The sequence below is a fragment of the Coffea arabica genome, chromosome 11c (genome assembly GCF_036785885.1).
Source record: "Coffea arabica cultivar ET-39 chromosome 11c, Coffea Arabica ET-39 HiFi, whole genome shotgun sequence".
NCBI lineage: Eukaryota > Viridiplantae > Streptophyta > Magnoliopsida > Gentianales > Rubiaceae > Coffea > Coffea arabica.
The window spans coordinates 3,662,176-3,674,046 of NC_092330.1; the positions used below are offsets into that span (position 1 = coordinate 3,662,176).

General features: G+C 36.7%; 1 long non-coding RNA gene across 2 annotated transcripts; it reads right to left on the reverse strand.

Annotated features, from left to right (window-relative positions):
* Nucleotides 1–987: 987 nt before the first annotated feature.
* LOC113716610 (uncharacterized) lies at nt 988–11,505 on the reverse strand. 2 transcript variants are annotated; one of them, XR_003454159.2, is made up of 5 exons: nt 11,248–11,505; nt 7,408–9,088; nt 1,403–3,168; nt 1,261–1,319; nt 988–1,162 (listed from the first exon to the last, which is right to left on the reverse strand). It is a non-coding gene; the product is annotated as an uncharacterized lncRNA (long non-coding RNA). The 2 variants fall into 2 exon arrangements; XR_011822849.1 differs by lacking the exons at nt 988–1,162; nt 1,261–1,319; nt 1,403–3,168 and having other exon boundaries at nt 6,855–9,088.
* Between the last annotated feature and the right edge of the window lie 366 nt (nt 11,506–11,871).

Genomic DNA, 11,871 nt, shown 5'->3' on the forward strand with positions numbered 1-11,871 from the left:
ACATTTTCATGAATTAGTATTGAATCCCAAAGTTCATTGGTAGAACAACACTTTTAGACAATCACAATTAATAGCACAAATTTAATCATAATTGTAATAACAAAAGTGCTAGATAACATGCTCAAGAAAAAACTCAAATAATCATGAAAAGATTATAGAACAGTCATAGCAAGATCATCCACACTCCCAGGTAGGGGTGTCAACGAATCGAATCGAGCTCGAATACTAGTTTGATCGAGTTCGAGTTCGACAAATTGCTTAAGGCTCGAGATCGAGCTCGAGATCGACGAATATTAGTTTTACATGCTCGAATTCGATTCGTAAGAAATTCGTGAGGATCGAGCTCGTGTTCGAAATTGCTAGAATTGCGGTCGAGCTCGTGTTCGACATTGCTCGAATTGCGGTTGAGCTCGAACTCGAGCGGTCGAGCTCGAACTTGAACTCGAGTTCGAGCTCGAACCATTAAAATTGTGCTTGTTTAAAGCCTGCTGAACCAAACAATCTACTATCCCTAAGCAGAATTTGTCCTTCATTCAGCCTTTTATCTGAACCAAATCACTTTGACAGTGACATTTTCTAACAAATTTTGCTGGGGAAATGACAAGCTAGTGCAAATGCAAAAACTTCAAGTATAAATCACAATTTATGTGCAAAGTTACATCGAGACAAAATGCATATGCATCACAAAAATGGATAGACTTGATACAATCTTGAAAATGGAAGATACAAGCTTTGCCATACATCACTGAACAGCACTGTTTGGGCTTCAAATTCATCCATATGATTGAGAATCTAAGACAAACCAGCTTTAAATATCAATTTAAAGCCAAAGCATCAAACTATCAAAAATTTTGCAGCCGTTATGCCAAGTTGCCAACCAATATCCAAATCCATCCATCCATATTTTAACATCAAAACTAGCATCCAAATTCAAAGATAAGTCAGACAACTAACATCCACCAAGTCACACAAATAGAAAAAACAAAGACAAAGTGTCAACAACTCAACATTCAAGTGAATGTCTTCAACAGGCAATGTCAATTGTCAAGAAATAACCATGCTTAAAAAAGTGAAACAAATTTTGCAATTAAAGTAGTAAAACAGCAACTTCTTGTCCATTCCACAATACTCCTTTCCAACTTTCTAATTTCAACTGCAGGCCCTATCAAAAAAAAATAATTTAAGTAATAAAATAGTAGTGGTAAAACCTAAAACAAGATATTTGAAGAGGAATCAAAGTGTTAAATACAAACGATGTACCTTTCCAATTATCACATTCATTTTATGGGAAATAGAATCTCTTTTGCTGCCTTCAATTTCTGCAAAATAATAATAAGAATAAGAATAACAATAAGTAATAAACTAATTTTGTATCAATAACATGAATTTGAAATAAACTTACTTTTATCTTTTTTTTCACTCCATGAATGTTTCGGCACCAATCTCCGGCACACATAAGCATTTCTACAATTTCAGGAGCTAGTGAGGCTCTATAAGAGTCAATTACTCTTGTTCCAACGCTAAATGTAGCCTCAGAAGCAATTGTAGTAATAGGAATGGCAAGGATATCGGCTGCCATCTTGGATAAAATTGGGAATGTGAGCCTGCTATTCTTCCACCAATTCAAACAATCAAATTCATGTCGCGGCACACTTGAATCAATCTTGATTGGACCCTTTTCCAAATAGATGAGTAATTCAGAGTCTTGAGGCGCTCCAGTTTGATATTCCCTCACATACTCATCAAAATCATCCCAACTCGAACCAGAAGCACTGCTTTCAGAAAACACTACTTGAAGAAACTTGAGAATCCTTTCTATTTCCACCCTCACGTAATTCATTTGCTTGCAAATATTCATTGTATAATTCAAAGACTGCATTTCTAACCTTTTCAATATTTTGCTGAGCTTCACTACGTGGAAAAAGTTTAGGAAAGCAATATTCTATAGCAGTCATTTTCTGTCGAGACTCGAAGACAGCAGCCACAACCATTAATAGATTACATTCTCTCCAATACTTATCAAATTTGAATTTCATCTTTCTCACCATTGCTCTTACGAAATCATCATCATCATTAGCCTTACTATCCAAAACTAGCTTTATTCTCTTAACTTCTTGAAGAAACAAATTTGAAGTTGGATAGTCGCTACCTGAAATGATGTTCGTAGTTGCCCAAAGTGTCTCTAAAATGCTGCATACTTTTTCAACTTTCTCCTAATCTTCTTCGGATGGACAACAATAATACTATACGTCTCGTTCTCGATATATTGGAAAAACCTCTTTGAATTTGATTGCACAGTTCAACATCTCGAATGTAGAGTTCCACCGTGTCCTACAATCATGAATAAACTTTCTTCGGGGGAGTCGAAGCTGCTGCACAATTTCTGAAAATAATATTTGTCGACTTTCTCTTCGGCCCACAAAGTCAACACTATCACGAACATTTTTTATTATGTCTAGAATCTCCCCGAGACCATCTTGCACCATCAAATTCAGCACATGAGCACAGCATCGAACATGAAAAATTTTGTCACCACAAGCTAAGGGGTTACACCTCGAAAACGTGTCCTTCAGTAACCGGACAGCCACATCATTAGCTGAGGCATTGTCGACCGAAATTGTAAAAATTTTGGTCTCGATGCCCCACTCTTTGACACATTTGAATAGAGCGTCTGAAATGTGAATACCTCTTCAAGGTGGAGGAAGATTGATAAAGTTCAAGATCCTCTTTTGTAGCTTCCAAGAACAATCAATTCAGTGCCCTGTTGTGGCGACCCCACTTTCCCCTAAGGCGAACTAGAGGGTTGGCGGGCCGTCTGCCTAACTCTCGCCAGGACTCACGCAAGCAAGCTAGCAAAAATCCTTCCGAAGTATAACCTAATCTATTACAACATCGATTCTCCCAAAATAGATCAATTTCTAAAATCACATTAACTTCAGAGATAACAGTACTATAAGATAGCCAAACGTCGAATCTTAAAATAGCTTCCCGATTACAACCCCAGAAACAAGACATACAATTCAAATACGTTCGTACAAGCCACATACAAACCCAGGGTTTACACCTTTCCAGCTTCAAGTGGCAACCCGAAACAAAAGCTACATTGTTTAATTCAAACTACATGCTTAAAGTACAAGTAGATCTCAAGTCTTCCTCAGTTGTCAGAACCTGTAAAAGAAAACCACAACGTGGGATGAGCTACACAGCCCAGTGAGGTTCCAAGACGCTCTAACAGTTCAAATATGTCAAGTAAGTTGTGCATATCATATGCATGATTCGAGGTTACACAATGGCATGTTACTATGAGGTGATAATCATTACACGGGTAATTACTACTTTGAAAACACATGTAGAACTAGTACTTTTGGAATGAATGGCCATATAAATATATTTTCATAAATTTTCAGTCAAACAAATAGTGGCTCGTCCGACTAGAAGAACATTACAAGGATTGCTTCATCTCAGAGGTTAATGCTCATGAGGAGTCTGACCCGAGAATGCCAACTAGGAGAGCAATAATATTATTAATAGTAAAGCAAGCACGAAAGGATACGGTGTTCCAGTGGAACTTTGTCGGTCATCGGCACCTTATAACTCCCGGATCCCTACGATTGACTGGTCATCACCTTATCCCTCCAGTGGTAGTACTCGAGTATATCGAAACGGTTGTCCAGGGTTCCAACCTACCCGATCGAGCCCAGTCCTGGCTCGAGTAGGTCAGTAACCGAGGCAGGGCCCAAGTTCAGCTTATAGCTTACAACATGCACAGGGAATCAAGTAATTCGACAAAAGTAAAATTCATCATTTGAATAGGTCGAGTGAGGTAAAGTACACACTCGCCTAACAATGATGGACAACTTCATATAACATGTGATTCATGATAATCAAGTAATCAAGTGGACACTTAGCACGTAAGCAATACAAATTGATTTCATGGGAGCATATAATTCACGGATATCGAATAATCATATAGATTAGAAATCATGTGAGCAAATAGTCAGGTAATCAGGTAGTCATGTGGGTTGGTAAACGGTTCACGGTTAACGGTTAACGGTTGACGGTTAACGGTTGAGTAATGATGGTTATTTGGCAGGCATTTGCCATATTAATAGGCCATCATTGGCCATTATCCCATTTTTACCATGTGAGAGTCGAGGAGATTCACTCCAACGACGTTACTACATTTAGATTCACGAGAAAATGTTTCACGCAAGTCACCACTCGAACGGCTAGTGTGATAAAGTACACACTGCGCACTTCGATGGATCGGAACTCATTTTCCAAATTGTCACATAACGAGTCACAAGAGCACTTTAACCAAATAAGCATAAAACAAGCAGGCTAAGCACGTATTGAGTTTACAAGATCATTTGATAGGGTTAATCATTTAACCAATTCATGTCGATATGCAATGCATATATATATTTCTTAAATAGGCACGAGTATGGTAAATACTTAACGATCATGAAATGAGCATGTTCTAGACTTACTCAATTACGTATTCTTATATGGAACACTCACCTAGTCCAACAAGCGCAATAGGTCTCAAACAAGCATTTTAGGAGTCCGCTCCGAGTTCCTCTTGGAGATCTCCTCGATTGCCTGAGCAAATAATAATTCAAGTACCACTCAATATCGCTACGAATTCTCTAGTTTTCGATGAAAATTGTACGCTAGTGCAATCTAAGAAATTAACGCGGAGACGAGCCTAAGAATTCGTGTAACTTCGAGGTTCAAAAGTGGAGTTTTAAAATACAAGACAAATCTGATTTCCATCTCTGGATTGAAATGTAAAACAATCAAATGATATTGACAGAAATGAAGAGTTCGAAACCCCTTAGTTTCCTTTAAGTTAGAAAATTCCAAATTTAACAAATAATCTTTGAAAAATCATATCTTACTCTCTACAAGCCCAAAATTGAAAAACTTGGTACTATTGGAAACCTCTTTGAAAGTACTAAAAGTTCCTAGAATACACTTTTCCATGATTCAAAATGGAAGATAGTCAAAAATGACTCAAAGTTACTGTTTTGGTTCATAAGGCAGATTAAGGTTGGTTTTTGGCCAACTTTGGAATTTCGGCAAAATTCACTTGTTTGGAACTAGCTTTTGAAATTTTCAACTCTAATAGTGTTGTAATCCAAGAGTATAACAAAACAAACGGAACGAGAAACGGGGTTTTGAGCACCAAAATACGGTAGCTCAAAGTTACTAAAATTCCCTTGTGAAACATGGGTTTTTCAAACTCGAGTCATGAACTTTGGTAATTTATTTGACCCATGAAACGGCCTCAGAATAACACCATAATTAGCAGTATAATACTACCGTATAAGGGTTGTTCCTCTACCAAATTTCATGGAAAAATAACTTCGGAAAGGTGGTCAATCAAACACCTAAAATTTCGCAAATACTAAGACAAAACTGCCTTGACCCTTTTGTTTTTCCATTTCAGACATTTGGTCAAAGGAAAATTCCTCCAAACCTGGTTCATGGTACATTTGGTAAGTGTTTAGCATCAAAATATTCAGTTAGCAAGTCTTTGCCAAACCTTGCATCAAATCTGTCTAAAAATCAGGGTTTTCAAGGGCAGAGCAGGTTTCATATTTTGATCACAGATCACTCAAATTAACTCGGAATTTGGCATGGTTTAAGGCGTTGGAAAATACATTCATAGAGCTATAATTTCATAGAAGAAATTATTTTGAAATTCGGCACACAACTAGCTCGAATTCGAGTCACAAGTTGCAGCCTCAGCATTTTGTTCTTGTAAAACAGAGAGACAGAACAGCCGACTTAAAATAGTTGGTTTGGCTCACATACATGGAACCAGAATGTGAATTTTATATCGTCGGAAAGGTTGGAATGTCTAGTTTCAAATGCCGCTAACGGCACTCGATTTTGACATTGGAGTTCAAAATTATGGCCGAAATACGAAAGCTGGTCAGAGCATTTCGGAAATAGTTCCAGATTTACTAGCTTTGTTAAATCGATTTATTTGACCAACCAAACCTCAATATTTTTCAATGAAACTTTGTACACCATATATTCAACATATCAACATGATATACAAGTCATGAAACTCTCAAAATTTTGCAAAAAGGGGTGCGATTAAAACAGGGCAAATCTGAACATTTTTGAACGATGCATCTTTTGGAGTCTAGACTAGCTAGGTATCATTAATCTACCTATTTAAACACTAAACTAGCATTGTATCCATCATCAATCCAAGGGAGGGAGTTCATAGAGCCCACCATCAAAATTTTCCGACACGAAATAAAACAAATAACATGTAATTTTGGCAAATAATTCCACCACAATAAATCTGTCATCGGCTAAACAGAATTTCCAGCAGCTAATTGGTCATAAAACCAACTTTTTACTCGGCTAATACATGATATTAAGTACTCAAATCCGACAAGCAAATACTTGACTAGCTAATCAGATCATCCAAGTCATTGTGGGAATTCATAGAGCCCACTCACCAAGTTTCCATTAAAACTCAAAAGAGCCACCATCGGCTAAGCTGGGAAAAAAAATTGCAGCAGCTATGTTTCAACATTTTTGGTCAATTTATCCAACGGATCAAGTACTTTACAACTGAATATCTTACAAGACTTAAGTCACATATATTTCATGCATTTCTAAACATTGTTTGCTAATGAAAAATTCCAGAAACAACTGCAAATTCTGGTTTCACTCCCTTGGCAAGTCACGTAAATTTTCCAGCATTTACTCAGTCATAAACAAAATTTTTCTTCGGTTTCAATCCACAATTCAACTTTTCCTCAGATTTTCTTCCATTAAGCTTCACTTAATACTTAAAGCTAACAATCTATATGCAATTCATAACAAAATTTTCCCATTTGACAGCAATTACAAATGCAAACAAACATGAAGTCTCTCGGCTATTCCAGAAAATTTCCAGCAGTTAAGTTAGACGCAAATCTGGATTTTCTTCAGCTAAAACCTTGTATTAAGTACTCAAAACCAACATGCATGACTAATTAATGGAAATTACTAACAGCTCTGGTTTAAATCAAGTTCGGACAGCAACTACTATCATCCACAATTCCAGAATTTTCCAACAAGTCTCGGATGAAACATGCATGTAGCAGATTTGGTTTCTTTTTATTTTATTTCTCTTGCTTAGCCGGTCTGATAATTTCACGCAAAGCTTAATCTTCTGATTTTAATTAGTCAAGCACCTACCCAAGTGAAAGTCAACCATTTTCCAGCAAATTTCCAGAAACAAGCTGCAATTCCAGCTTCAAACTTTCGACAGCTTTAATTCTTTTCCAAATCAGATTTCTTAAGTCACAAATCCTCCTCTAACCTCACAAGCACCACATGCAAGTCCATAGCTGACCTCACTTGCCTATAACCAACTAATTTCAGCTCAGAAGTTACCTCAAATGGAGCTCACACACACGGTTAGCAGCAGAAATAATCCTCCTCCCTTCGGCAGCCCAGAAAATGCAGACCACTAGCTCTCTCTCTCCCTTGCTCTGGATGGCGGCTGGAATGGAGAAAGTTCAGCCCTCAGTCCCTTCACCAGCTCACGGTTAGAAGGCAGAATGGATCGCAAGTCCCTCTCTTCCCTCTCTAGCTTACGGACAGAAAGAAAAGAAACAAGAAGCTCGGCTCTCCCTCACTCTCACTCTCGGCTTGCAGAGTGTAGCTCTCTCTCTCTCTCTCCTGGTCGATGATCACGAGGTGAGGAAGAATGGTGTGGAGTAGTTGTGGTAGAGGCTGGAATAATGAAGTGATTTGCGGTAGTGGAGGTTGAGTATATGTGTAGAGGGAAAAGATTGCACTTCAGCAGAAACGGAAATGTGGTTTGAGATGTGAAATAGAAAGAATGGTAATATGGTGCCGCGGTTTTAGGAGCAGAGGTTTCGTGTATTAGAATCGATTGCGTATAGAATTGGTGATAGTTGCGGTAATTGAACTTGCGGTCAGAGGGATTGTTTGGTTTGCATGGAATGGTAAGGTATTTTTGTCTTTTCACTCTGCTCCCTAATCTCAACTTAATTTCTCACTTCCACCTTAATTCTAAAAATTATCCCCAAGTGTGATTTGAACGCCTAATTATACCCTAATATACCTAAACCATTTTCATCGAATAAATATCGATTAAGCTTGAATATTAAGGTTCCTAGAAATTCTTATATTATTTTTCACGTAAACCTATTTTTACGTACTTAATTGCGAACAATTAAAAGTAATACTAAAAAAAATTATCCAAGAATAAAAGAAATGCAAATGAAATATACACTAGTTTATATATCCATTTTTCAGGGTTCTCACACCTGTGATCACCATATACTCGATCTTCTGGTTCTTGGACTTCCACAAATCAGTGGTTAAACTTATTTTCTCAACATCCTTCAACTGATTTTTCAATATCTTTTTCTCAGCTTCATAAATCTTCACACAATCAGCTCTATAAGTATTAAGAGTAAATTTTTTCCACTCCGGCATCCCTAGTTTCTGCATGTAGTTGAATCCCTCTTCCTCTACAAAGCTAAATGGGTGTTCATGCATCAACACCCTTTTAGCAGCTGCCTCCCTCATCATCTCCATCTCAAACTTCCCAGAATGTAGTGGAGGAATAGGAAATACAGCCGCATCAGCCGGTGGAAAATTGAGCATTGATTGTTGAGAAGCTTGTGATAATTGTCTTAAATGAATCTTTAACTGTTGCTATGTCTTATCATACTAGAAGTGGTTCCTGTTATAGTCCGGGCTAATTTAGTTAGGCAGTGAATACATTCTGCCTTTCTTTTTCCTTTTACTACAACTTCTCGAAAGTCATCCCAAGCTTTAGACTTTTTTGCTCTTTTGCCTTCTTCAGCCTCCTTTGTACCTAGCTGCCCACTTTCTCCATCTCCATCTTCTCTACTTTCAGCTTGTTGGTCATCGTTAGCCTCTTGATTTATTGTTTCATTACCTTCCTCACTAATATTGTGTGAGTTTTGAGGATCGGCTTCCATTCTTACCAAATCTTGTTCTGCACTATTTGCATTAGAGGAATCTTTCCCTGACAAGACTCGATTCGAATAAGATTCAAGTGGGGTTATGGGCTGACCTGAAAATTATAACAAAGAAATTTTAGCTGATTTTTGAATCAAAAGCTGCACTTGGATGAGAAAAAAGAGCGAATTCTAACTAGTACAGCGAATTCCATAACGAGTTCATCCCAGTAGTTGAACATTTTTAACTAATACGGTGAATTCCTATAATACAAGGAAAATTACTAATGAAGATAAAAAAGGTTATACGTAACAAACTTGAAAATAATCAAGAGGGTTAAAAAAGAACTATAGCAGGCATTGCACCAGTCATAGATCATTTTAAGTTGGTTGCTTTTCTTTTTCTTCCAAGAGTTAATAAAGATTGAGAATAAAAAATAGAACGAACTAAAACTAACTTCAATGACAAAGGAGGAGATAGATATAAATTAGTGCTTTTATCTTTTAGTTAAAGGAGGAGATAGATGTTAATTGAGAATTTCATGGTTTAGTGCCTTTTCTGTATATTTAATTTCATAGTTGAAAGGACAACTGAATTAAAACTCACATGCTTGATTTTGAGATGAATTAAAAGTCTTCAGCTTGATATAACCAGAGATTAAAAGCTAATTGAATGATTTTTCCTTTTATATCAGTTAATAGAAGCCTTTTAATAGAGAATACATTTCTTGAAGAAATTTATTAACGCAAGAACTGATGGAAGTATGAAGTAAAAATTGGTTATGGAATCTGAACTCTCACTTTAATAAGATGATGAATGAAAAATGTCATTTCCAGAGTTATCAAAAAATTAGCTAAGGTGCATGGAAGAGAGATTAGCAGTAGAAAGGCTGGCTGCTGCAGGGAGGTCAGAAGAGTCACAAAGAGCTGCAGCTGAGAATGTCTAAAAATGTCTAATAATGCAAATATTAAAAATTCAAGTTTACCGAAATCTCTAGACACATTATAAGCTATGTGAAAGCAGTTGGATACTGAACACCAGTTTTGCTTTGTTTTTATTCTGATATACATCGTATCAACTAGCTCCATTTTTTGTTTTGTTTTGCACACTACTGTCTTTACCACAGCTTAGAGAAATGAGTATTTAGTTTTTTGGAGGCAGTCTTTAATTGTCCTTTAGAACTAGATGGTAGATTTATTTAAAACTAGTGCTTTTATCTTTTAGTTAAAGGAGGAGATAGATATTAATTGAGAATTTCATGGTTTAGTGCATTTTCTGTATATTTAATTTTCAACATTAATCAAGTGCTATTCCTGAAATCAAAGCTCTTTCAAGTACTTCTTGTAGAATTCTTCTGCTTGCAAACAGACTCACTGCCTAGTAGTTGAAAGGATGTCTACTTAACATGACTAGTGCTAAATGTAGTAAAGTGGCAAATTTTGCAAGTTCTAGCTAATAGTCTGCTGAATAACTTGCTTTTCCTGTTTGGGGTAGATACCTTGTCATCTTGTTTTCAACTTTCATACTGCATGTTATATTGACTGATACTCACGTGAAGAGGTCCTAAATTGCATCAGGTTCATGTGGAGGCTGAAAGAAAGGCAATGCAATTGCCAGGGAATACAAGCATGTTGCATGGTCTTCCTTTTCATGATAAAATCACATACAAAGTTGCAAACAAGGTATATTCTGGCCAGTGAATATATATACTCAAGCTGGTAATTTACTTAAATAATTTCAATTTAGATGTTTAAGAGTATTGAAATGTAACTTGGGCGTGTTGTTTGACCAAGTAGACCGTTTATTAACCAGATTTTTTTTAAAATCATTTGACATGCATAGGAAACACGCTGTAGTTGTGTTGCTTCTCTGATAACTCCAGTAAAACTCAGACAAAACCAAAGTTGAAGGAAATGACACATTCAACCCCAAACATATTAATAAATCAATGAATACAAATGATCTTATTTAAAAAATATATATATAGTACCATAAAACTTCATATATCTTTCAACATCAGATGAATCACTTTAGCAGCAATCTATACGCATTTTTGTGTCTTAGTGAAGAATTGCAGCCATTCTCGGGATGGCACTAATTTTCGTTCTAGTACTAGGAAAATGAGCCTTTGTTCTTGTGAAGTAGTATTATGAAATACAGAAGGGAAGAGAAGAACTCAACCATTAGATTGTCATCTACCATTCTAGGAGTGCTAATTAAATATGCAAACGAAAAAGAAAAAGAAAGGGTAGTTACTTAAGGATAACATCTTACCTGCTGCACAACTGCACCTGCTTCAAGGTCCAAGCTTCCGCTCGCTGCACGGCTGCACCGACTGCACAATCCAAATGGGTTTGATTTGACAACAAATGGGTGGAGTTAGCAACAGCGAAATGAAACGGCTGGACGCTGGACTGCTGGAGTTAGCAACCCAAATGGGTTTGATTTGAAATTGGAATTAGGGATTGAGGTGAGGAATGGGGATTAAGGAATAGGGAATTAGGGACGGAGCCACTGAGGTGAGGAAGAAGAAAGAAGACGGCGGAGGCGGACAAGATTGAATTGAAGCTCCTTGACCTAATTAGAGTTTGATATGTGAATTTATTTTTTGTTTAAGAATTATCTGGAAAGACAAGAATACCCCTATTATATTTTGAATTTTAATAGGTAAAACATGTAATTAAGCTTACAACTATATATATCTAAGTAATTTTATAAATATAAAATTATATATATTTAAATATACCTTAAGCTCGAAAAGCTCGCTAGCTTATCGAGCATAGCATTTTTAGGCTCGAATTCGATTTGTTGAAATATTCGAATAGTTCGAGCTCGACTCGAGCTCGATTTTATTGAACTCGAGCCGATCTTTTCATCGAGCTGCTCGCGAATACAGTC